At 36.9% G+C, this 25,981-nt stretch overlaps 1 long non-coding RNA gene and 1 pseudogene across 2 annotated transcripts in view; one reads left to right on the plus strand and one right to left on the minus strand.

Moving 5' to 3' along the window:
* Positions 1–25,981, minus strand: part of LOC306660663 — a 781,776-nt gene that overhangs the window by 454,181 nt on the left and 301,614 nt on the right. The window lies entirely within an intron of this gene.
* The window catches only part of LOC306662145 (golgin subfamily A member 2-like), an 85,776-nt pseudogene that overhangs the window by 57,446 nt on the left and 2,349 nt on the right, over positions 1–25,981 (plus strand). The window contains exon 3 of the transcript in view: positions 25,677–25,836. The product of the transcript in view is annotated as a golgin subfamily A member 2-like (transcript). The remainder of the gene's footprint in view (positions 1–25,676; positions 25,837–25,981) is intronic.

Consider the following 25,981-nt stretch of genomic DNA (forward strand, 5'->3'; position numbering starts at 1 on the left):
TCTTTGAGGTGGCATTTATGATTTCTTACCATCTTCTCTGTTTGGACAACTTTATTTTCAAGGTTAAATATTTTGTCTTCATTGTCTGAAATTCTGTCTTTCTTGAGGTCTATTCTGTTGGATGCTTTCTACTGAGTTTTTAATTTGGTTTATTGTTTCTTTTCAAGAATTTCTTTTTTTTTCAGAATCTCTTTATTGAAGTGATTTTTGCTTCTTGCATTTGCTCTCTTAACTGTTTATTGGAGTGATAATGCATTGCTCTTATCTGTGCTTCTCAGATCATTTTAATCATGCAGATTTGGAACTCTCTGTCATTTCTACTGCCATGCTGTCATTAGATTCAATCAAAATAGCATCTTGGTATGTTTGGGACACTTTCTTCCCCTGTTTTTTCATATTGTTTTTATATATTCCCCTCTAGTAGTGAAGAGCTGGGGTTGAAGTTTCTTCCCTGCAGGTTTATTGTGACCCTGCAGTTTTCCAGTACCTCTCCTTTGAGGGGGAAATCAATATTAGCAGCACCCAATACAGAGAAAATGCAGCTCTGAACCAGAGAGACCCTATAAAAACTTTGACATTATTGTAATAAACAGAATAAGTTCAATTACTATTCACAGTATATCTAGTGGTGAATGAAGAGGATGGGAAAATGTGTAGGATTTATGTGGGTGGATAGAGGTACCTATCAAAGGACCTCCTGTCTCCTGTAGGTGTCTCAGGAAGGGAGTCACCGCTCCAATGATGGTGGCCACGCCCTCGGGAAAAATTCAAAATGTCTGCACCAGCTTCCAAAGGAGCTGGGGATTCTCATCGAGGGCACACCAAGTCAGCGCAGGGTGTGGGGGCGGGCACGGTGACCACAGTTTGTGTGTGGTGGGGTGTGGGCAGGCCTCCCAGGGCTATTGATAAGTGAGTGCAGATCTGAGTTGTCTTCCTGATTCCCCTACAGTAATGGCCTTACCTCATTGCTCTCCAACTGTGTATGGGAAAGGGCTTCAGAGTAGTCAATAAAATTCCACTCTTCTGAGAGGATGTGTTCCCAGCTGAAGCCCTGATTAGGCTCAGTGTGTGAAGTCAGGTGTGTCCCTGGAATGTGGCCGATTTGGTTTACCAACTGATTGACCCTATAAAAAGGGAAATCAAGCAGAGGTGGCATTTTCACAGAGAAGAGGCCCTGAAGAGTCCAGAGCCTGGGAGAAGAGCAAGTCCAAGCTCACCTGAGGAACCCTACTGGCTGGCTTCTCCATCTCCTCCAATTCCTATTTCCTGGTGAGTTCTCCAGAGCATGGGATGACACCCTCATTGCCTCACAGTGGAACAAATCCTGTCTCTTAGGCATTTAGACCATCAGAGCAGCATTCATAATTACTCAATTTTATAGTTTCAACAGTGACTTCTCCATTCTTTCTGTTTTGACTACTTACCTTTGTCTATTGCCTTTGTCTCTTTTATTGTTTTAGCTTCATCTTCCATGATTTTACATCTGTGGTACTATTAAGAACCAGTAGCCACTGGTGATAAGTTTGAATGATTCATAAATAAAATGGAAATGAAGTGATCTGTACTTGGAATACTCCTTTTTTGCAATGCTGAGGTTGGAGGTTAGTAAGTTCCAGGCCTACCTAAGCAATTCATCAGGGTCCTCAGCAATGTAGCAAGTCCCTGTCTCAACATAAAAATACCAAAATGACTGGGGATGTGGCTCAGTGTTAGAATTATGTTGCATTCAATCCCCAGTACCAAATACAAAAAACAAAAACAAAAACAGAACAAAACAAAACAAACAAACAAAAAAAAAACCAACTTTCTGATTCAAGTGGTAGGTGTTTATGTCAAGAATTATGAAATAATTCCACACTTTATTCTACATTTTCCATTGATTGCATTGTTATGGAAAAGTGGATGTGGAAAATCTTGCAAAGCTGGATATTGTGTTATAATCCAATGTGAGATGATTGGATTTTTCCTTTTTATTATTGACATGGGTTCATATTGATTTTTCACTCACATTAACCTGTTACTGTGTATTCTAGATGTGGTCTCTGCTTTTATGACTGCATTGCTAGAATATTAAAGGGAAGAGGGAAGAACCCTTGAGCTTTGTACACTGTGGATCCCCAGCATTGGGAAGTGGTCCCATCCTATCTACATTGCTAAAAAAGAGGAGGTTTGTGTGTTATTGTTGCCAAAGGCTCAGTCCTTTTTCCTGTTGCTAATTTAATAATGACACAGTTTTGAGAAAAAGGAGAAAGAAGGTTTATTGCTTTTCTAGCAAAGGAGAAACACACAGGAATCCTGTCCCAAAGGCTGTGAATCTGCCCATCAGTAAGATAGGGGGCTTTTAAGGATGTGATTCAAAATCTACACTGCACATCTTCTCTGTCTGGAGTTGTAGTTCACTTGTTCATTTGGGAGACAGTCATTCTGAGATCTAACTTCACTCCTATGTTGGGTAGATACTTAGGGTCAGACAACTCTGCCTAGGATGAAGAAGTAAGGTAACCCTGTTTCCCCTGAGATTAGGAAGGGGGAGATATTAGGGAGGAGCAGGGAGAGAGAAAGAGAAAGAAACATGTCCATTTTACAAATACATTGCAGTGGTCAAGAAGCAAGGGTTATATTCAAAGCATAAAGTGGACCATTGTTACATTATGTTTAAGATATGAGGTTGCCCCAAAAGGATCATGTGAGACAATGCAGGAAAATCTACAGGTGAGAAGTTGGATCATGAGACTTCCACAAAAGCAGTGCATCAATCTCCTGGTAGGGATTAACTAGGTGGTGACTATTGGGAGGTAGGCTGTGACTGGAGGTGGGAGGTCCCAAGGGCCTGCCTTGGGTCTATGATTAATCTGTGGTGAGTGAAGCTTTCCTTGCTTTCTTGCTATTATGACCTGCACTGCTTTCTTTCTTTCCTCCACACTTGTGATTTGTGCACTATAGTTATGGATGGAATTTGATCCTACTTATTTGCACATGCACACAACAGAACAGCATGATTTGTATGTATGGCTCCAGCATTTCCCTACCCTACTGGGGCCTTCCACCCCTTGTTCTCTTTCCTCTACTGATCTCCCTTTGATTTGATTTTTAGATCCACCGCAATATTTTTTTCTTTTTCCTCATTAACCTCCCCATATGAGAGAAAATAAAGAACATTTAACATTCTGAGTTGATTTAATCACTTAACATGTTCCATCCATTTTCTCATAATCACATGAGTTCATTTTGCTTTCCGGCTGAATAAAACTCGATTGTGTATATGTACCCAATTTTGTTGGTCCATCCTTCTCTTAATGGACACTGTGGCTCATTCCATAGTTTAGCAATTATGAAGTTTTCTTCTATAAACAGGGCATGCATGTGTCACTACAATAAGATGATTTAATTCTTCAGGAAAAATATGCTTTTAGTGTAGCTGTGTTTTTTTCACTTTTAGACATGTCTGGGTCATATGGTGGTTTCATGTCTGGTCTTTTGAGCAACCTCCCTACTGATTTCCAGAGCACTTAAACTAATTTACAGTTCCAGAAACATTGTAACAGTGTTCTTTTTCTCCACATCCTCTCCAGCTTTTAGTATGATTACTATGATTGATGACCACCATTTTGAGTGGAGTGAAATGAAATCCCAGAGTAGTTTTGATTTTCATTATCCTGATAGCTTATGATATTGAAGATTTTTTCATGCATTTGTTGGCCATTTCTATTTCTTCTTTTCATAGTGCCTGTTTGGTTCATTCACCCTTTTGGAAATGGGGGTCATTCAAATTTTTTGGTATAAAAGTTTTTGAGTTCTTTATATATTGTAGATAATAATTTTCTGTCAGAAGAGTCCCTAGCAAGGAATTTTCTCCCATTTTGTGTTCTCTCTTCATATTCCAAATTGATTCCTTTGTGGTGAGAAGATTTTTAATTTGATTCTGTCCAATTTATTAATTTTTGGCATTATTTCCTGTGCTTTAGGGGTTCTGTTGAGAAACTACTTGTCTCTACCCAGAAGTTGGAGTACTGACTGTACATTTACTTCTAGGAATTGAATAGTTTCTGGTGTAATTCCAAGGTCTTTAATCCATATTGAGTTGATTTTTGTGCAGGATGAGAGACAAGCATTTAGTTTCATTCCTCTGCATGTGGATAATCAGTAGACCCAGTACCATTTGTTAAAGAGGCTGTGTTTCCTCCAATGTGTGTTTCTGACACCTTTGTCCAGGATCAGATGACTGTAGGTGGGTGGTTTGTCTCTGTGTCTTCTCTTCGGTCCCCTTGACCTCTGTGTCTGTACTCATACCAACACCATTTAGGTTTTTTTTTTTTTTTCACTATTGAGCTCCCTTCCTTTGCTCTACTGTTCCTCCATGATGTTCTGCCTGACTCTGTGCCCAAGGCTGTGGAGTCAGCTGTCTGTGGACTGAGCCCTCTGAAACTGTTCCTCCTCTATATTGCTCTTGTCAGCTCTTTTGATCAGAGTGATGAAAAAGGTGATTAAAATCACACTGAATGGCTTCACTTTTTATGCTAGTGTTCTGATCTGAAAGGAAAAGAAGAGTGGAATGCTCACAGAGATCAGTTATTTTTGTCAATACAATCTTGGCAGAGCATAGTTTTGAGTGGGGAATGAAGGTCCCTAACACTGTAAACAGGAACCAAATCCATGTTCAAACACCCTGGGAAAACTGGGACATCCCAAGAATGACACTTCATGATGAGGAATGTCCTCAAATACTATGTTGACAGTGAGGACACAGAATGGCTCCTCCCTGATGTCTTTAAGGAATCTAAAGGGAGAGGATAAGCAGTGCCAACACCTTTGCTGAACTTGCAGGGATGTGTCATATCTCCTGTAATGGGAGGTGGCTCAATATAATTTTGCCTGCATGAATGACCATTTGAGAAACACTAAATCAATTGATAATTCCCTGAAAACTCATGTGGAGCTAAGTTTCTCTTTCCTGAAATCTGAGTGTATTTGGACATACTGTTTAAAAATAGGAAAATTTATCTGAGGTAATTGGGTGAACCCTACTGCAATATAATCTATACTCTTAAAACAGAGAGAGTTTAGGGAAGAGGTGTGACCAGGGAAGACCTTGTAAAGACACACAGAGACTGGCCTGTACAAGGCGGGAGTGTGGGTCTCAGAAGAAACAGACCCTGCAGACTTATTGATCTCAGACTGCTATCCTCCAGAATCTTGAGAAAATCAGCTTGCTTTCAAAGCCACCCATTTTCTGTCTTGTTGTTATGGAAGCCTTATAGCCCATTCAAAGTTTGTAAACTAATACCATATTCTTAGTAGCAGATGTTCAAATGTTTTGGAAATGAGTATGAAATTAGAAGGTGAGCTTCAAGCAGCTTGGAGAAGAAAAATGATAATGGATCATGAGGTAATGGCTCATTTAGAAAAACATATCAGATTCTAAACACTCTGAAAGCCAGTGACAGTAGTGATTCTGAGGTTAGGCAGGGACGGACACCACGGTCTGCTGTTCTCAGGTGCAGGAAGAGACACATGCAAGCACTGCCCTGCTATAGGGGTTTGATGACAAGTTGTGGGAAATAGTGTGGAGAGGAAGACCTAATTAGCTTGAAGAGTGTGTGTTTAAATGAGTAAAGAATGGAATAGATTAAGCAGTGTAAACAAGAGCATGCTGTTTCAGAAGTGGGGTCAATGCACAGGAGGATCTTGAATGGTAGAAATTTTGTAGGAGAATGGTCTTTGGAGAATGAGAAAGAAGACCCTGCAGTGACAGGGTAGGGCATGTGCTCTTTGACACTCCAGGCACTGTCCAGGAAACTTGGAGGTGTTGTTCATGTCTTGAAAGACAATGAGCTCATGCAGTTAAAAACAAGTAAATTTGCTGTTGTACTATTTTCTGGTGGAATAAATTCTTCATATTATGTAAATCTTTAAATCTCTCATGAGGCCTTTTTGTAAATTGTGAATCTCCCAATAATCAACAACGATTATGAGAGTAAACAAATATGTGAAAATCTGTAAGCACAGTCACATTTTACAAATTTGTTGGGTTTTGCTTTTTTGTGGGGTGGTTATTGTTTGTTTGACTCTTTGTTTTGTTCTATGGTTATTGGTTTTTATACTTTCTTTTTTTTTTTTCTTGCTTTGGGATTTATGTCAGGGATACCATAATGGGGATGGAGCTATATTCCCAGCAGTGCTTTTTTTTTTTTTTTTTTTTTTTTTTTTAATAGCATGGATTTTTTTTTTTTTTAAATCCATGAGTCATAACCCCAGCCCATATTTGTTTTCTTTTATTTTCATACAGGGTCTCATTAAATTACTTAGAGATTCACTAAGTTGCCAAGGGTGCCTGTGAAATTGGTATCTTCCTGCCTCAGCCTCCTGAGTTGCTGGACCTCCAAGTGTGCACCAATGTACCTGGCTGTTTTCCTTTTTTCAGTCTTCAGACACAAACGTCTGTTGAAATCTAATCTTAGAAATGAAAATTACAATCATCCTTGAAATCCATGATATTTTCAGGGATGCATTATCATTTATAGATCTCTCTCTCTCTCTCTCTCTCTCTCATGTGTATGGATCCATAATGGAAAGCAGGGATGTCATAGATGGTGAAGATGAATATAAAAGAGGATTGTATAGATCTCAGCCAACACATCAGCAAACCACCACACTGAGCAAACAGATTGCATCCTGATACCCAGTCATCACATAGGAGCACCATTTCTGAACATCCTTGATATAAATTAGCATCACAGTACATGATAGTACAAGTATGACCCCAGTGCTTCAGCTGATTTTGACAAGTGGAACTATGAGGATTGAATTGGCAGGATGGTGCTATGTAGTCCTCAAAACAGAAAGCCACTTGAGCTGCTTCTTGCTTTCATAATACAGATCTTGACTTGACTGCTCCTGAGTCCATGAGGGGTGGATCTAACTCATGGGTGAGGGAAGGTTGGAAGGGAGTGAGGCTCCAGGGGCACCTGATGGAACTTAGAGAACCACTGTCAACAAATAGAGCAGAAAGAGGAAATCCCAGAAATTCCACAATGTTTCTGGCTAGGTGGAAACCAAATTCTGCAGGTGGGGTAAGAAAGGGATACCTAGACTTCAAAATGTAAGAGACTTGTGTGACTCTGGACTATAAAGGACAATTCACATGTGAAATATGAGGCTTTCCATATATGTATATAATAAGCATACATCGGAGGTGTGCTTCCACCATTTTTAAGTGATCACGTTCACATTCTTTTAAATTTTGATCCTGGACTATGAATGGAGCACTGTGCCTATATCTCTTAGGGTGAACTGAATTCTCCTTGTGCTGAGAGCAGGTTTAAGACTCTTATGAATGTCTAGGATTTCATAGAGAGGAGTCAGGATATTTTGTAAAAGTGTTGAGTCTCATGAATTCCCTTCTTCATCCACAGTTTTTCCTGAAAATTGTTTGGAGTGCATATAAGTGATTAAACAGAGGAAGACTGCAGGAAGCAAAATCACTGGCCATGCATCCATTGGTGAACAGAGAATGGTTTTTCTATTGAAATTTTACTCTTATTGAGAGAGATGCCAATTCTTCAGTGCCAGCAGGAATTAGTCCTATAGCCCCAACTCTGGAGTGATCTTCATGGATCAGGAACTCATCATCAGGCCGCTAATTTACTTTCTGTCATGACACCACTATAGTATGGTACCGTTCCTGCGTGTGTACTTCCACAAGGCATGGGAGATATTGTATCTGACATTCTGCCTCTGACTTGAGTTGAAATCATTGCTGGTTAATGGTGCTATTCATCGCGAGATGTTTGGATTGTGGTGAATGCAAGCCAGAGGAACCAGTGAGAAGTGAAACCTTACAGCCCAACATGGAGGCAGATATTCAGCAGGTGAATTCAGCTGACCCAGTGGCACAGGCATTGGAGTGAGAATGAGGAAAAGGAAGGGGGTAGGCTACAGAAGGCATGAGAAGTAACTTCTTTTTTCTAATTTAAACTTGGAATTCAATGGAATACAGTTCAATCTTTTGAGAAGTTCCCAAAAGATACCTAAAATAATCATGATCATTCTTCTTCCGAGTGTTGGTACAAATGACTAATAAACCATTCCAAGTTGTATACAGGAAGTCACGTTAACTTCATTGTTGTTGTGCCATTAAAAGTATGCTAATAAGTAACATAGTAGACAGAGAAAACTTTGAAACCAAAAATTTTCAAAACCAATAATGAAACAGAGATACAAAATCAAGATGCCAGAGACATTGAAAAGTAGCGTTTTGAGTTCCAGAGAGAATTGAGAATAGGAGTTGTAGCGTAGGGGTGGTCATGCTGGGACTCTGCTTCAGAATACAATTCTCAATGTCTTTGTCTTTAACTGCTGAAATATCTGTCCTTTACCTTATTCTGACTTCTTTGGTCACATCATGAGAAGAGTGACTGTTCCTACCGACACCAAGATACATGTGGGTTATTCAGTTCCCAAGAATTCTGGGCATTGGATCAAGTATATCTGAATTGTTCTGGTTATAGGCTTATAGTTCATACATATTTTGAAGATAAGAAGAAATTCCTTGGCCTTTTAATGTCTTATATTACTGACCATTTCACACATGAGGTTCTAAGATGCATCTTTGTGAAAATTTTATACCTAATCATTGTATAAGATGACAAATTGTTGTTAAGTTTTGCCTGGTAATAATTCTGTAAAATTGTTTAAATAAATGGGAACTTAGATTTTACTCAAAGTGTTTCAAGTGAAAATTTTATTGTTACCTGTCTGTCTGAATGTTATAATTACCTGCCCTTGAAATGTTTTCATGTTTTGTGATGCTATATCATGTCATATTCCTTTACTATAAATTCTGTGTATTCAATGTTGGATGTGTCTGGGTTGTGAAAGTAAGAGTGCTGAGTTCTGGGAATGAGTAGGCTTGTGCCCTAAGCAGTTTGGTCTCCCTGTACACCACGTTTCCTTCTGCTGTTCTCTGAATCCTTCTTTTGGGAAATTGAAGGAATTGCTGTTTCTAAACTTGCTTGTCAATAATGTTCTAGGAATTTATGACCATTGAAGATGTAACTGTAAGGTTCACCCAAGAAGAGTGGCCATGCTCGACCCACCTCATAAAATGCTACACAGATCAGTGATGCTGGAAATCATCAATCATCCAAAATCAGTTGGTGAGTCCAACAACATTATACAATTCACTATGCACCACACTAGAATGTGATCTGCACCATAATTTCATATATTAATGGAAACAAAGTCTCCTGGTTAAATGATTTGAAATCCATGAATAGACTTAATACTTACAAATAATAATTCTTATATGGTCATTGTGCTTGAGGAGAGAATACTGAAAACAAGAGCATTCTGAATATTTCTGTGGTGCTACATTGGATTTAATTTCAAAGTTGTATTTAGTGGAAACATGAACTTCCTGAAAGGACTGTTGATTCAGCATTCTTTGAATGTGGTCATGAGCATCAGTGTCCTTCAGTCCTGCCTCCTATGGAACATATTGATCTTCTATTCTCCTGTGGTGAGGGAACTTCAATATTTTCACTGTTAAATGCTTTCTCTTTCCTTCTAGATTCTGTTCATTTTTGTTAAGTCACCTTCATGGACATGATAATAATGCACATTTCTTGGCAGAAATCTTAAAATTCATTTCCTTTCTTATGATGACTCGGGTGTCTGTTCTGTAAATCAGGTGTGACTTTGCAGCTGGGGCAAGGAGAAATTCTGTGGAAGGTAGCAGGAATAGGGTTTCCCTCAAGCTAGGGTCCAGGTAAGAAATGGAGATTGTGATTGTACAGAGAAGGGTGCTAGGCCAGTGAGAATGAGCTTAGAAGTACTAACTGACCTAGCCATGAAATAAAAGGTGTTGTCTAAAATGCAGCCATGGATAATGGGACAATATATCCCATGTGTTGACAAAGCTCCTTTCCTTTTACATTTAAAATTTGGTCTACATTTGTGTTTTCATTTAGGGCAAAACATGTTAATATATTTTTTGGAGTTCAGTTTCCATAATGTCTTTTTTCCTGATTTTATGCTTTAAAGATTTTTTTTTCATTTCACTTTTTAAAATAATTCTATCCTGAAAATCTTTTGTAATTACTACTGTCCTATGTGTCTTTTATAAACACTTTTTTCTTTATTTAAAGCATCTTCTCTGAGAAAGTGTCAATAATGTAAAAATATTCTCATAAGATTGTTGTTTTTTTCAACTTTGCCTCTCTCTCTAAATTTCAAATAGAAAATGGATAATACTTGGCTTACCTGGGAATTATGTACTATACACATGGAGTCAAGTGTGGAAAGGTTTTACTTTTCACATTACAATGGATATGTCTAAGATTCAAATGTAGAGAAGTTAGTTCATGAGTTTATATGCGGACATCTTTAAGAAAAATTCATCTTCTTTACAAAATAGAAATCTCATCTTCAGGGACCTTCCTTAGAATGGAAAGACTTGGAGGAAGACCTATGTCACAACTGTGCATCTATTTGACCTTTGTTTACTCACCCAGCAGAGAAGTACGGGGTCAACCAAAGTTGTGATCAATCCCTCACTGACAATTTTTATCTCAGTGGAAGGAAGTAAAATGATAGCAGTATGTCGTATAAATGCCAGGTATGTTCAAAGGGACATATGAATGGTTTAAATCTTAAAAAATGCAACAAGAATGACCTTGGAATGATTCAATATGAACATCCTCTCTATAGCAAATCCTTTAATCAAATCTCTGATCTAAAAAGACTCAATGCAACTACAATAGGGGAAATGATGTGTGAACGTAATTTTGGTTGGAAAGGCTTCAATTACTTTACCGAGCTTAGAGAAAATGAGAGAACCAACACAGGTGAGAAACCAAATGAATGCCATGTGTGTGGAAAAGCCTTCAGGAACCCTTACAACCTTAAGGGCATGAGAAAATCCACACTGGAGAAAAACCACATGAATGTCAACTGTGTGGGAAAGCCTTTAGTAAATTATATAACCTCCAGGTGCATGAGAGAACCCACACTGGAGAGAAACCATATCAATGCCACGTGCGTGGGAAAAACTTCAGCAAATCAGTTCACCCTAGATGTTATCAGATTATACACACTGGACAGAAATTATATCAATGCCAATTGTGTGGGAAATTCTTTGACCAATCATGGTACCTTAGAATATATGAGAGAGTTCACACTAGAGAGAAACCATATCGATACCAATTGTGTGAGAAATCCTATGGTCAATCATGCTATCTTAAAACACATGAGAGAACCCATACCAGTGAGAAAGTACATGAATGCAATGTGTATGAGAATGCCTTCAACTAATCGCTACCTTAAACTTCATCAAAGAACACACACTGAAGAGAAACCATATCAATGCGACCTGTGTGGGAAATCCTTCAGTCAATCATGTTACCTTAAACCACATCAGAGAATCCACACTGGTGAAAAGCCATATGATTACCATGTGTGTGGGAAAGCCTTCAGTCTATCTTCTGGCCTTAGACATCATGTGAAAACACATGCTGGAGAAAGACTATACAAATGTCATCTATGTGGAAAAACCTTCAGTAGCAGCTCAGGCCTGAGACAGAATGAGAAAACATTATACTGGAGAGAAGCCATACAAATGTCATCTGTGTGGGAAAGCCTTTAGTCAATCATCTGGCCCGAGACAGCATGACAGAATGCACACTGGAGCCAAATAATGTGCATGCCACCTGTGTGGCATAGTCCTCGACCATCACTCTACTATTAAAAAACGGAAGATGACTCACCTTGGTTTGTGGCCACTATAATGTAGCCTGAATGGGAAGGACTCTCTTTATACCTTAACCTTAGAAAACACAATCACACTCAGTGGAGAGAAACCACATGAATGGCATCTATGTGGGAAAGCCTTCAGTCAATCTTATTGCCTTAGATGGCATGAGAAAATGCATGAGACATCAGTCATAGGAATGTCATCTGTTTGAGACAGCCCACCCAAGGTTCTGCATGTAGGAACCCATGATGAAGAGAAACTTGAATTCTTGGAGTATACAGTCTAGCTTGATATTACAAGCTATTATAACTAAAAAAAATTCTTCTCTATACCATATAATTTTGCTCCTACTCTTATTTTTTCTTTCCTACTACCTAATTTGTAAATAATTTGATTGTTAACCTTATACTTTATGCTTTTGATTGTTAACCATATACTTTTAAGTTATAAATGTTCATCTGAGTGCTATATCATCCCAGAGATTCTAATATTTTAAGCTTTTATAATCACTTAGTTTGAAACTCTTTGTATTTACTTTTCTTTTGCCTTCTTTCTTGACCTTTAAGATACATATCTATGTGCCATTAAAGTTTGAAGTTGTTCACATGTGGGGATGTGGTTTTATATATCTTGAGGTGATTGATTTCTAATATAATAAATCATATAGAAAACAGTCTACATGACTTCATATTTTTTAAAAAAGTAATGGAAATGCTTAATATAAAAATTCTCTCCATCATGTTTTAAAATATTTGAAATTATAAGATTGTATTGGTTACATACATGCCAAAACTGATCAAATTGAAAGTTTCAAATATGTGCACTTTATTGTTCTTCAACTTTAACTCAATAAATCTATGGAAAAAAATGTGAAACTACATTTAAGTGTACTTGTACAATCTAGAGCTGTGGATCCACAAATTGAATAACCACCTATAATCAGTTTGAATAATTTTTAAGTAATGTTACTCCTCTCCTGGCATACATGATTTCATGGAAAATGAACCATATGAAAAACATTGTTTAGAAACACCTTAGTGATCTTTCTTAAATGGCATGAGGTTATTACAAACCCTGTCTAAAAGCATGCAGTAGTCTACAACCTCAACTCTTAGTTGTAACACAGCAGAGTAGTTGGCAGGAAGGGAAAATTGACTATTTCCAGGTCCTGGAAAGGATTTTCTTAGTCCTGTGTGCTTTCAGACCTGACCCCTCCCCTCCTCTATTCCTCAAGAGCTTATTGAACTTCATTCGCATTTGCTCCTTTGTGGTCACCAGTTTTGGTGGGATTTTGAGAAGAAAAAAAAATTAAAACAATGCATTTCCAAGGATTCCACTCTCTAGTTTAATGTTTTCTCATCTCTCCATTCAATCTGGTGTTCCAAAATATGGAGCAATATGAATGGTTGAATTTATATTAATGAGTTACAGTAGTACTTTTGTTACTCAGATCAACAATAGCTATAAGTAGAAAAACACAGTTATAATCTGAGCAACACAATGAAACACAGAGTTAGGTTTGCAATTTGTTACCTTTAATGATATTTACCCGATGTTCTTTGAATGAGAATACGATTTTTGATTTTGTACCAAAATTTGTAAAATATAGTATCAGAAAGTCCTGACGGGTCCACCATAAGGTGATACATTTGGTAGTTTTTTCTTCCTCTTTCCTGTGTTTCACCAGCCTGAAAATCATCTGCATCTGGAAAATAAGGATGAAATTTATTTCACATGATTATCTTTTTCAGAGAGTTACTGTAGGTTAGGTAGAGGGAAGTGAAACAGGGGGAAGAGGCATGGAGGTAAGAAGGATAGTAGAATGTAATAGGCATTATTACCTTATGTATATATATGAGTGCATGACAGTGTTACCGTACAATGTGTATAATCAGAAAAATAAGAGTTATACTCCGTTTATGTATGATATTTAAAAATGCATAAATGTGTTCTACTATCATGTATAACTAATTAGAACGAAAAAAAAATTTTAAAAGTTATATGAGTCAAAAATATCATTTTATCTGGAAATTAATGAGTCAGTCAACCTATGAAACACCACCCACATTTGTGTCAAACACATTTGAATTTGTAAATGTACTAAAGTGTGAAATGAAGTACATTGAATAAAAATAAAGAGAAGGGCATTTACATACCAACTCTATCTTTGTTTCTTCCTATTATTTGACATAATAATTGTGTACACCTGCAAAGTATGATCTGATATTTCCATACCTGTATATATTGAGTAAATCTACAACTTCAAAGATACCATTTTGTTGTGATGAGAGCATCCTAAGCCCCTATTCCACCTCTTTTGAATTACACAAATCATTACTGTTATAGCCACATGGGTGGAAGTGGAGGACATCTTTTTAAGTGAAATAAGCTGTTCAAAAAAGGGCAAGTAACTTTGTCATATTAGAGCAAAGACTCAGTCCTCTCTATCACTTCCCAGGTGCTGGTTACACCACCTGCCAGGAGATGAATCCACACTTTGGTCTCTGTCACACTTGCCAATAGCAAGTCAAAATGGAATTTGTCCCATTAGAGTGAAATTCCTCTTTCACAGAGAATGGCATTTCACTTCCTAGAACCTACTATAAAAAGCAAACAACATACAAAATCTCATGGCCAGAGCCCAAACATTCCTCATTCACACATCATAGATGTTAACTATTATAGACTCCCAACTGTGTTTGCACTTTTCTCCATATGCTTGTCTGTGTGCACACGCACACACACACACATACTCACTCCAGTTTCAATTCAACTGTTTCCAACTCATTAACAAAGAGATATGTTGTTATCATAAGAGGTCTCACAAATATAAGCTTTAAGTTCAAAACAAACATTTTACATTCTTGTCGCCATTTGTTATATTTTCATTTTTAATTTTGTGATATTCATTCTTATTGGCAAGAGGTGGTATATCGGCCTGGTTTTCATTTGCATTCCCTGATATCTAATGATATTAAAGTTCAAAGGCCAAAGCCATCCTCAGCATTTAGTGAAGCACTAAGCAACTTAGAGATACTCGGTCTCAAAAAATTAAAAGAACGGTAGTTTAAGGTAAAATCCTCCTGGGATAGCATGTAGTTTGTTTATTAAAAATGGGCAAATGACTTAAACAGACACTTACGAGAAGAAGAAGAAATATAAATGGCCAGCAATCACTTGAAAATGTGCTTGATATCATCAGGCATAGTAGGAAAATACCTCAGCATTGAAAAGGCTATCTATGCTAAGTTCATGGGTGACATCATTCTAAATGGAGAAAAACAGTAATGCCCCAATCAATGGCATATCCATGTATGTCAAACAAATCCTTGTTAATTTCAGGAATCAAATACACCAAAACAAAATAATGTTAGGTGACTTTAACACACACCTCTTACTATTGGACAGATTTCCCAAACAAAAATTGAACAAAGAAACCATAGAATTCAATCACACAATGAATGATTTAGACTTAAAAGACATAAGTAGAATATTCCATCCATCAAGGAGCAAATACACTTTCTTCTCAGTAGCACATGGATCCTTCTCTAAAATAGGCCATATGTTATGCCACAAAGCACTCTTAGCAAATACAAAAAATAGAGATACTACTTTGTATTCTAACAGATAATAGTAAAATAAAATTAGAAATGAATGATAAAAGAAAAAAACAGAAACTACTCTAACACTTGGAGATTAAATAATATGCTATTGAATGATGCATGGATAAGAGAAGACATCAGTGAGGAGATAAAAAAATTCTTAGAGGTAAATGAGAACAATGATAAAACATATCAAAATCTCTGGGATTCTATGAAAGAAGTACTAAGAAGAAAATTCAATGCATGGAGCACATTCAATAAAATAAGAAAAAGCAAACAAATAAATGACTTAACATTATAGCTCAAAGCCCCAGAAAAAGAAAAACAGATCAACAATCAAAGTAGTAGAAGATAGAAAACAAAAGCAGAACTGAAATTATTAAAATTGAAACAAAAGAAACAATTCAAAAAATTGACAAAGCAAAAAGTTGGTTCTTTGAAAAAATAAACAAAAGTGATAAACCCTTAGCCACACTAATGAAGAGGAGAGAGAAAACTGAAATTACTAAAATTTGTGATGAAAAAGGAAATATCACAACGGACAATGTCGATACACAAAACATAATTAGAAATCTATACTGCAACAAAATAGACAATCTTGAGGAGATTGACAGGTTTCGAGAAATATGATCCACCTAAACTGAATCTGGAGGACATATGCAATTTAAACAGATCAATTTCAAGCAATAAAATAGAAGAAATCATCAAATGCAGTCTGTAAAATTAAAAATAAATAATTTAAAAAAAAAGCGCCTATCGACCAAGAAAAGATGGGACCAGATGGATTCTCAGCCATGTTCTACAAAACCTTCAAAGAAGAACTCATTCCAATACTCCTGAAAGTATTCCATGAAATAAAAAAGGAGGGAACCCTTCCAAATACATTCTAAAAAGCTAGTATCACCCTGATACCAAAACCAGACAAAGACACATTGAGGAAAGAAAACTTGAACCAATATCCCTAATGAACATAGATGCAAAAACTCTTAACAAACTTTTAGCAAATTGCATACAAAAACATAGTGCATCATGAACAAGTGGGTTTCATCCCAGGGATGCAAGATTGGTTCAACATCTGGAAATCAATATATGTAATTTACCACATCAACAGATTTAAAGTTAAGAATCATGATTATTTCCATAGGTGCAGAAAAAGCATTTGATAAAATGCAGCACCCTCTTATGCTCAAAACATGAGAAAAGATAGGGATAGTAGGACTATACCTTAACACTATAAAGGCTATCTATGCTAAGCTCATGGGCAACATCATTCTAAATGGAGAAAAACTGAAAGCATTCCCTCTAAAATATGGAAAAAGGCAAGGATGCCCTCTTTCACCACTTCTATACAACATTGTCCTTGAAATTCTAGCCAGGGTAGACAGACCAAAGAAATTAAAGGGATACGAATAGGAAAAGAAGAACTCAAAAAAACCCTATTTACTGATGACATGATCCTATATTTAGAAGATCCAAAAAACTCCACTAGAAAACTTCTAGAACTCATAAATGAATTCAGAAAAGTAGCAGGATATAAAATCAACACTCATAAATACAATGCATTTCTATTCATAAGTGATGAATACTCTGAAAGAGAAATTAGAAAAACTATACCATTCACAATAGCCTCAAAAATTGATATATTTGGAAATCAATCTAATAAAAGAGGTGAAAGAACTCTGCAATGAGAACTACAAAACACAAAAGAAAGAAATTAAAGAAAGCCTTAGAAGATGGAAAGATCTTCGATGTTCTTGGATAAGTAGAATTAATATTTTCAAAATAGTCATACTTCCAAAAGCTCTATATAAATCCAATGCAATTCCAATTAAAATTCCAATGACATACCTCACAGAAATAGAGAAAGCAATCATGAAATTCATTTGGAAGAATAAAAGACCCAGAATAGTCAAAGAAATCCTTAAGATGAAGAGCAAATCAGGTATTATCACAGTACCAGACCTTCAACTATACTATAGAGCAATAGTAACAAAAATGGGAAGGTATTGGCATCAAAATAGACAGATTGATCAATAGTACAGAATAAAGGACACAAAGACAAACCCACATAAATACAGTTTTCTTATACTAGACAAAGGTGACAAAAACACACAATGGAGAAAAGATAGCCTCTTCAACAAATGGTACTGGGAAAACTGGAAATCCATGTGCAGCAAAATGAAATTAAACCCCTATCTCTCACCCTGCACAGAACTCAACTCAAAATGGACCAGGGAACTAGGTATTAGACCAGAGACCCTGAACTTAATAGAAGAAAAAATAGGTCCAAATTTTCATTGTCGGCTTGAGATCAGACTTCCTCAATAAGAATCTCAAAGCATACAAAATAAAGGCAGTAATCAATAATTTGAATACATTCAAACTGAAAAGCTTTTTCTCAGCAAAGAAAATAATCAACAATGTGAAGAGAGAGCCTACACAGTTGGAGAGAACCTTCACCACACACACTTCATAGAGCACTAATCTCCAGAATCTATAAAGAACTCAAAAAACTTTACACTAAGAATGCAAATAACCCAATCAATAAATAGACTAAGGAAATGAGCAGAGGCTTCACAGAAGATCATCTACAAGCAATCAACACATATACGAAAAAAAAAAAAGTCCAACATCTCTAGTAATAAGAGAAATGCAAATCAAAACTACCCTAAGATTTCATCTCACCCCAATTAGAATGACTGTTATCAAGAATACAAGCAACAATAGGTGTGGGTGAGGATGTGGGGGAAAAGGTACACTCTTATATCGCTGGTAGGGTTGCAAATTGGTGCAGCCACTCTGGAAAGCAGTATGGAGATTCCTTAGAAAACTTCAAATAGAACCACCATTTGACCCAGTTATCCCACTCCTGGGCCTATATGCAAAGAATTTAAAATCAACATACTACAGTGATACAGCAACATCAATGTTTATAGCAGCTCAATTCCCAATATCTGCATTGTGGAACCAACCTAGATACTCTTTAATAGACGAATGGACAAAGAAACTGGTATATGTACACAATAGACTATTCAAACATAAAGAAGAATAAAATTGTGGCATTTGAAGGTAAATGGATGGAGTTGGAGAACATCATGCTAAGTGAAATAAGCCAATCCCCCAAAAGCAAAGACCAAATGATTTCTCTGATAACTGGATGATGATACATAATGGGGGGCAAGAGTGGAGGAAGGATGGATTGTATAGAAAAAAATGAGGGGTGGGGGAAGGAAGATAATAAAATGAGACATGCATGGTTACCTTATGTATTGTATAATTACACAAACGATGTGATTCCACTTCATATACAACCAGAGAAAAGATGTAAGCCATTTGTGAACAATGAATCAAAATTTTAAAAAAAAACATAAATAGGATCCAAGATGCGGGATTAGAGGGAGCCTGCATTCCTTGTAGCTCCATAACTCGGGTTTTAAGCAGAGGATATAGATTTCTTGGTGAGGCAGTTTTGCAGCTGATTGATCCCTTGCTGTTTACCACATTTGTCTACTGCGATCACCTGCACTCAGCCGGCATATCGACGCTTTTGACTGTGATCGCTCACTGTTAGGCACCTATCATCCGCCATTTGCCTGCCTCTTATCTGTTCATTGCCTGCCTTTCACCTATCCTTCACCTACCACCCAAGGTCCCCCTCTGGATCCTCTGACAGCAGTCAACAAACTGACCACAGACCACCAGTGGAGCGCCAACTCCCTGCTGTTGCCTGGAATTTCACTGTCACAGTACCTGCAGGTTTGGTTAAAATTAGAAATCAATGGCAAAATAAAAACCAGAAATTACTCCAACACCTGGAGACTAAATAATATGTTTTTGAATGAAACATGGATAACAGAAAATATCAGGGAAGAGATTAAAAAAAAAACCTTAGAAGTAAATGAGAACGACAATACAACATATCAAAATCTCTAGGACACTATGAAAGTAGTACCAAGAGGAAAATTCATTGCATGGAGTGCATTCAAGAAAAGGATAAAAAGTTCACAACTAAATGACCTAACATTACAGCTCAAAGTCCTAGAAAAAGAAGAACAGAATAAAAGCAAAAGTAGTAGAAGACAGGAAATAATTAAAATCAGAGCTGAAATCAATAAAATTGAAAAAAAAAAGAAACAATTCAAAAAATTGACAAAACAAAAAGTTGGTTCTTTGAAAAAGTAAACAAAATAGACAAACCCTTAGCTACACTAACAAAGAAAAGGAGAGAAAACTCGAGTTACTAGAAATTGTGATGAAAAAGGAAATTTCATGACAGACACCACTGAGATACGTAACATAATGAGAAGCTACTTTGAAAATCTATATTCCAACAAAATAGAAAATACCAAAGACATTGACAAATTTCTAGAGACATATGCTCCTCCCAAACTGAACCAGGAGGACATACACAATTTAAACAGATCAAAAACAAGCAATGAAATAAGAAGCCATTAAAAGAATACCATCCAAGAAAAGTCCAGGACCAGATGTATTCTCAGCCCAGTTTTACAAGATCTTCAAAGAAGAACTCATTCCAATACTTTTCAAAGTATTCCAGGCAATAGAAAAGGATGGAACCCTACAAAACTCATTCTATGAAGCTAATATCACCCTCATACCCAAGTCAGACAAAGACACATCAAGGAAAGAAATTTTAGACCAATATCCTTGATGAATATAGATGCAAAGATCCTTAACAAAATAGTGGTAAACTGTGTCCAAAAACATGTTAAGAAAATTGAGCACCACGATCAAGTGGGGTTAATACTTGGAATGCAAGGATGGTTTAACATCCATAAATCAATAAACGTAATCCATCTTGTTAAGAGACTTACCGATAAGAATCATATGGTCATTTCAATTGATGCAGAAAAAGCATTTGACAAAATACAATATCCCTTCATGCTCAAAACACTAGAAAAAAAGTAGGTCCAAACCTTCAACTTGTTGGCTTAGGATCAGACTTCCTTAACAGGACTCCCATAGCACAAGAAATAAAAGCAAGAATCAACAACTGGGATAGATTCAAACTAAAAAGCTTTCTCTCAGCAAAGGAAACTATCAGCAATGCGAAGAGAGAGCCTACTGAGTGGGAGAATATTTTTGCCACTCATACTTCAGATAGAGCACTAATTTCCAGAATATATAAAGAACTCAAAAAACTCTACATGAAGAATACAAGTAACCCAATCAACAAATGGGCTAAGGATATGAACAGACACTTCACAGAAGAAGATCTACAAGCAATCAACAAACATATGAAAAAATGTTTACCATCTTTAGTAGTAAGAGAAATGCAAATCAAAACTACACTAAGATTCCATCTCACACCAATTAGAATGGCGATTATCAAGAATACAAGCAACAATAGGTGTTGGAGAGGATGTGGGGAAAAAGGTACACTCATACATTGCTGGTGGGGCTGCAAATTAGTGCAGCCACTCTGGAAAGCAGTGTGGAGATTCCTTAGAAAACTTGGAATGGACTCACCATTTGACCCAGCTATCCCAATCCTTGGCCTATACCCAAAGGACTTAAAATCAGCATACTACAGAGATACAGCCACATCAATGTTCATAGCTGCTCAATTCACCATAGCCAGATTGTGCAACCAGCCTACATGCCCTTCAGTTGATGAATGGATAAAGAAACTGTGTGTATATATATATATACACACACACAATGGAATATTACTCTGCCATGAAGAATGATAAAATTATGGCATTTGCAGGCAAATGGATGAAATTGGAGGATATCATGCTAAGTGAGATAAGCCAATGTCAAAAAACTAAAGGACAAATGATCTCGCTGATAAGTGGATGAAGACATATAAAGGGGGGTAGGAGGGGTTAGCATTAGGGTTAGGGTTAGGCTTAGGGTTAGGGATAAGGAGGGTGGTAAGAATGGAAGAAGGAAGGACTGTATAGAGGGAAAGAGGGGTGGGAAGGGTGGGGGGGAAAGGGAAAAAAATAACAGAATGAATCAAACAACATTACCCTATGTAAATTTATGATTTTTAATAAAAAAGAACACTAGAAAAAATAGGGATAGTAGGAACATACCTCAACATTGTAAAGGCTATTTATGCTAAGCCCATGGTCAACATCATCCTTAATGGAGAAAAACTGAAACCATTCCCTTTAAAAATGGGAATAAGACAGGGATGTCCTCTTTCAGCACTTCTATTCAACATTGTCCTCGAAACTCTAGCCAGAACAATTAGACAGACTAAAGAAATTAAAGGGATATGAATAGGAAAAGAGGAACATAAGCTGTCACTACTTGCTGATGACATGATTCTCTGTTCACAGGATCGAAAAAACTCCCCCAGAAAACTTCTAGACCTCATAAATGAATTCAGCAAAAAGCAGGTAATACAATTAACACACATAAATCTAAAGCATTTTTATATATAAGAGATGAAACATCTGAAAGGGAAATGAAGAAATCAATTCCATTTGCAATAGCCTAAAAAAAATAAAATAAAATAAAATACTTGGGAATCAATCTAACCAAATAGGTAAAAAACTCTCTACAATGAAAACTACAAGACATTGAAGAAAGAAATTCAGGAAGACCTTAGAAGATGGAAAGATCTCCCATGTTCTTGGATAGGCAGAATTAATATTGTCAAAATGGCCATACTACCAAAAGTGCTATACAGATTCAATGCAATTCCAATTAAAATCCCAATGATGTACCTTACAGAAATAGAGCAAGCAATCATGAAATTCATCTGGAAGAATAAGAAACCCAGAATAGCTAAAGCAATCCTTAGCAGGAAGAATGAAACAAGGAGTATCGCAATACCAGAACTTCAACTATACCACAAAGCAATAGTAACAAAAACGGCATGTATTAGCACCAAAATAGACAGGTAGATCAATGGTACAGAATAGAGGACATGGACACAAACTAAAATAAATACAATTCTCTCATACTAGACAAATGTGCCAAAAATATGCAACGGAGAAAAGATAGCCTCTTCAACAAATGGTGCTGGGAAAACTGAAATCCATATGCAACAGAATGAAATTAAACCCCTATCTCTCACCCTGCACAAAAATCAACTCACAATGGATCAAGGACCTTGTAATCAAACCAGAGACCCTGCATCTTATAGAAGAAAAAGTAGGTCCAAATCTTCAACTTGTTGTCTTAGGATTAGACTTCCTTAACAGGACTCCCATAGCACAAGAAATAAAAGCAAGAATCAACAACTGGGATAGATTCAAACTAAAAAGCTTTCTCTCAGCAAAGGAAACTATCAGCAATGCGAAGAGAGAGCCTACAGAGTGGGAGAATATTTTTGCCACTCATACTTCAGATAGAGCACTAAAATTTCCAGAATCTATAAAGAACTCAAAAAACTCTACACCAAGAATACAAATAACCCAATCAACAAATGGGCTAAGGAAATGAACAGACACTTCACAGAAGAAGATCTACAAGCAATCAACAGACATATGAAAAAATGTTCACCATCTTTAGTAATAAGAGAAATGCAAATCAAAACTACCCTAAGATCCCATCTCACCCCAATTAGAATGGCGATTATCACGAACACAAGCAACAATAGGTGTTGGAGAGGATGTGGGAAAAAAGGTACACTCATACATTGCTGGTGGGGCTGCAAATTAGTGCAGTCACTCTGGAAAGCATTGTGGAGTTTTCCTTAGAAAACTTGGAATGGACTCACCATTTGACCCAGCTATCCCACTCCTTGGCCTATACCCAAAGGACTTAAAATCAGCATACTACAGAGATACAGGCACATCAATGTTCATAGGTGCTCAATTCACAATAGCCAGATGGTGGAACCAACCTAGAAATCCTTCAATTAATGAATGGATAAAGAAACTGTGGTATATATATACAATGGAATATTACTCAGCTAAAGAATAACAAAATTATGACATTTGCAGGCAAATGGATGAAATTGGAGAATATTATGCTAAGTGAGGTAAGCCAATCTCAAAAAACCCAAAGGACGAATGATCTCGCTGATAAGCGGATGATGACACATAATGTGGGGTGGGAGGGAGGCAAGACTGGAGGAAGGAGGGACTGTATAGAGGGAAAAGAGGGTGGGAGGGGTGGGGGGGGAAGGAAAAAATAACAGAATGAATCAAACATCATTACCTTATGTAAATGTATGATTACACAAAAGGTATGCTGTTACTCCATGTGCAAACAGAAACAACATGTATCCCATTTGTTTACAATAAAAATAAATTTAAAAAAAGTGGTATCACTATACCAGACCTTATAGTCTATTATAGAGCAACAGTAAGAAAAATGGCATGGTATTGGCACCAAAATATGTAGACCAATGGTACAGGATACAAGACACGGATATATAACCACATAAATACAGTAACCTCATACTAGACAAGGGTGCCAGAAACTTACAATGGAGAAAAGATAGCCTCTTTAACAAATGGTTCTGGGAAAACTGGAAATCCATATGCAGTAAAATGAAATTAAAACCCTATCTCTCACCCTGTACAAAACTCAACTCAAAATGGATCAAGTATCTAGGAATTAGACCTGACACCCTTCACTAAATAGAAGAAAAATTAGGCCTGAATTTCCATCATGTTGGCTTAGGAACAGACTTCCTTAACAAGACCACCATAGTGCAAGAAAAGCAAGAATCAATGGGATAGATTCAAACTAAAGTTTTTTTTTTCTCAGCACATGAAACAATCAATAATGTGAAAAGACAGCCTACAGAGTGGAATAAAATCTTTTCCACACACACTTCAGACAGAGCACTCATCTCCAAAGTTTATAAAGAACTTAAAGATCTTTACACCCAAAATACAAAGAACCCAATCAATAAATGGGCTAAGGGAATGGGCAGACACTTCACAGAGGAAGATATACAGGAGATCAACAAATATATGAAAAAGTACTCATCTTCCAAAAAAAAAAAAAAAAAAAAAGAGTGTTCATAGTTTTATTCAAAGCTGCTCTAAACTAGAAGCAACATAAATGCTCATCATCAAAAGAATGGATAAACAAATTATAAGTAGATAATGGTTGAAATGCTACAACTGTACCCTATAAATATGTACATTTATCATGTCAATTAATATATATTCATAACAGATATTAATAAAAAACAAGGGATGACATGTAAAAAAAAAAGTACTCATCTTCCCTAGTAATTAGAGAAATGCAAATTAAAACCACCCTAAGATTTCATCTAATTCCAATTAGAATGGCTATTATCAAGAACAGAAGCAATAATAAGTGTTGGCATGGATGTGGGGGAAAAGGGACACTCATACATTGCTGGTGGAGTTGCAAACTGGTACAGACACTCTGGAAAGCAGTGTGGAGATTTCTAGAAAGCTTGGAGTGTGCTCACTATTTGACCCAGGTATCCCACTCTTCAGTTTATACCCAAAGGACTTAAAATCAGCATACTATAGTGATGCAGCCACACCAATGTTCATAGCAGTTCAATTCACAATAGCTAGAGTGTGGAACCAATCTAGATGCCCTTCAATTGATGAGTGGATAAAGAAACTGTTGTATATATACACTATGGAATATTACTCAGCCATAAAGTAAAGTTATGACATCTGCTGGTAAATGGATGAAATTGGAAAATATCATGCTAAGTGAAATAGGCCAAGCCCAAAAAACCAAAGGTCAATGTTTTCTCTGATAAGTGCTCGACAATATATAACGATGAGGGTGGTGGGGGAAGAGAAGAATGAAAGAATTTTGGATGGCGTAGAGAAAAAAGGGATGGGAGGGGGTGGGAATGAAAAAACAGTAGAATGAAGCAGGCAGTATTACCCTATGTATATGTTTGATCACATGAATGGTGTGAACATATATTATGTACAACCATAGAAATGAAAAGTTGTACCCCATTTGTGGATAATGTATCAACATGTGTCTGTAAAAATAAAAAAAAAATATTTTAACAGAAAAAAAGAAACATAAAGAAGAAATAAATAAATAAAAAGCAGAGACCCAATCCAGAGTAGGCAACAGCTTTAAATACACAGTGAGTGAGAAATCTAGATGAACCTGTATCAATAATACAAATAAAAAATCCGGTCATCTCATATTGAATTACAACAAAAATCCTAACTTTTCAAGATTTTCAATATCAAGCTTATCCATAATAATATAGAAAATGGAAAGTGTAGAATAAAATGTGAACTTATGTCAGAATTCTGAACATTAAGACCACGCCCCTTGGTCATCATCTTTCTTGTCTACCAATGAGCTGGAAGGATGGGGCCATCCAACACAGTGAGCCTGTACCACCCTGGATAACCTCTCCTTGTTCTTTTCCTTAGTGCTGCTGCAGTTTCCCCAAGGAATTCCACGTTGTATGCTGGCTTCTTTCTGATGAGGCCCCCTTACTTCACTTTAGCAGACAAAGCTAGTTGGCGCGGCCCACCACAGTTGGCAGAACAGCAGAACAGCAGTGCTGGTGCCCTGCAGGAGCAGAGAAGAGTAAACAGGGCAGACGCCCTGAGACAACCGCTGCTGGTGCTTGTCACTCGCCTGAGGATGCGCCCAAAGACCACGCCACTCCCACACCACCATCTGCTGATGACACCATTACCGTGCGTGTCCCTTCCCCAGGCCCCACTCTCCC

The sequence above is a fragment of the Sciurus vulgaris genome (assembly GCF_902686455.1).
Source record: "Sciurus vulgaris genome assembly, chromosome: 5".
Classification (NCBI taxonomy): domain Eukaryota; kingdom Metazoa; phylum Chordata; class Mammalia; order Rodentia; family Sciuridae; genus Sciurus; species Sciurus vulgaris.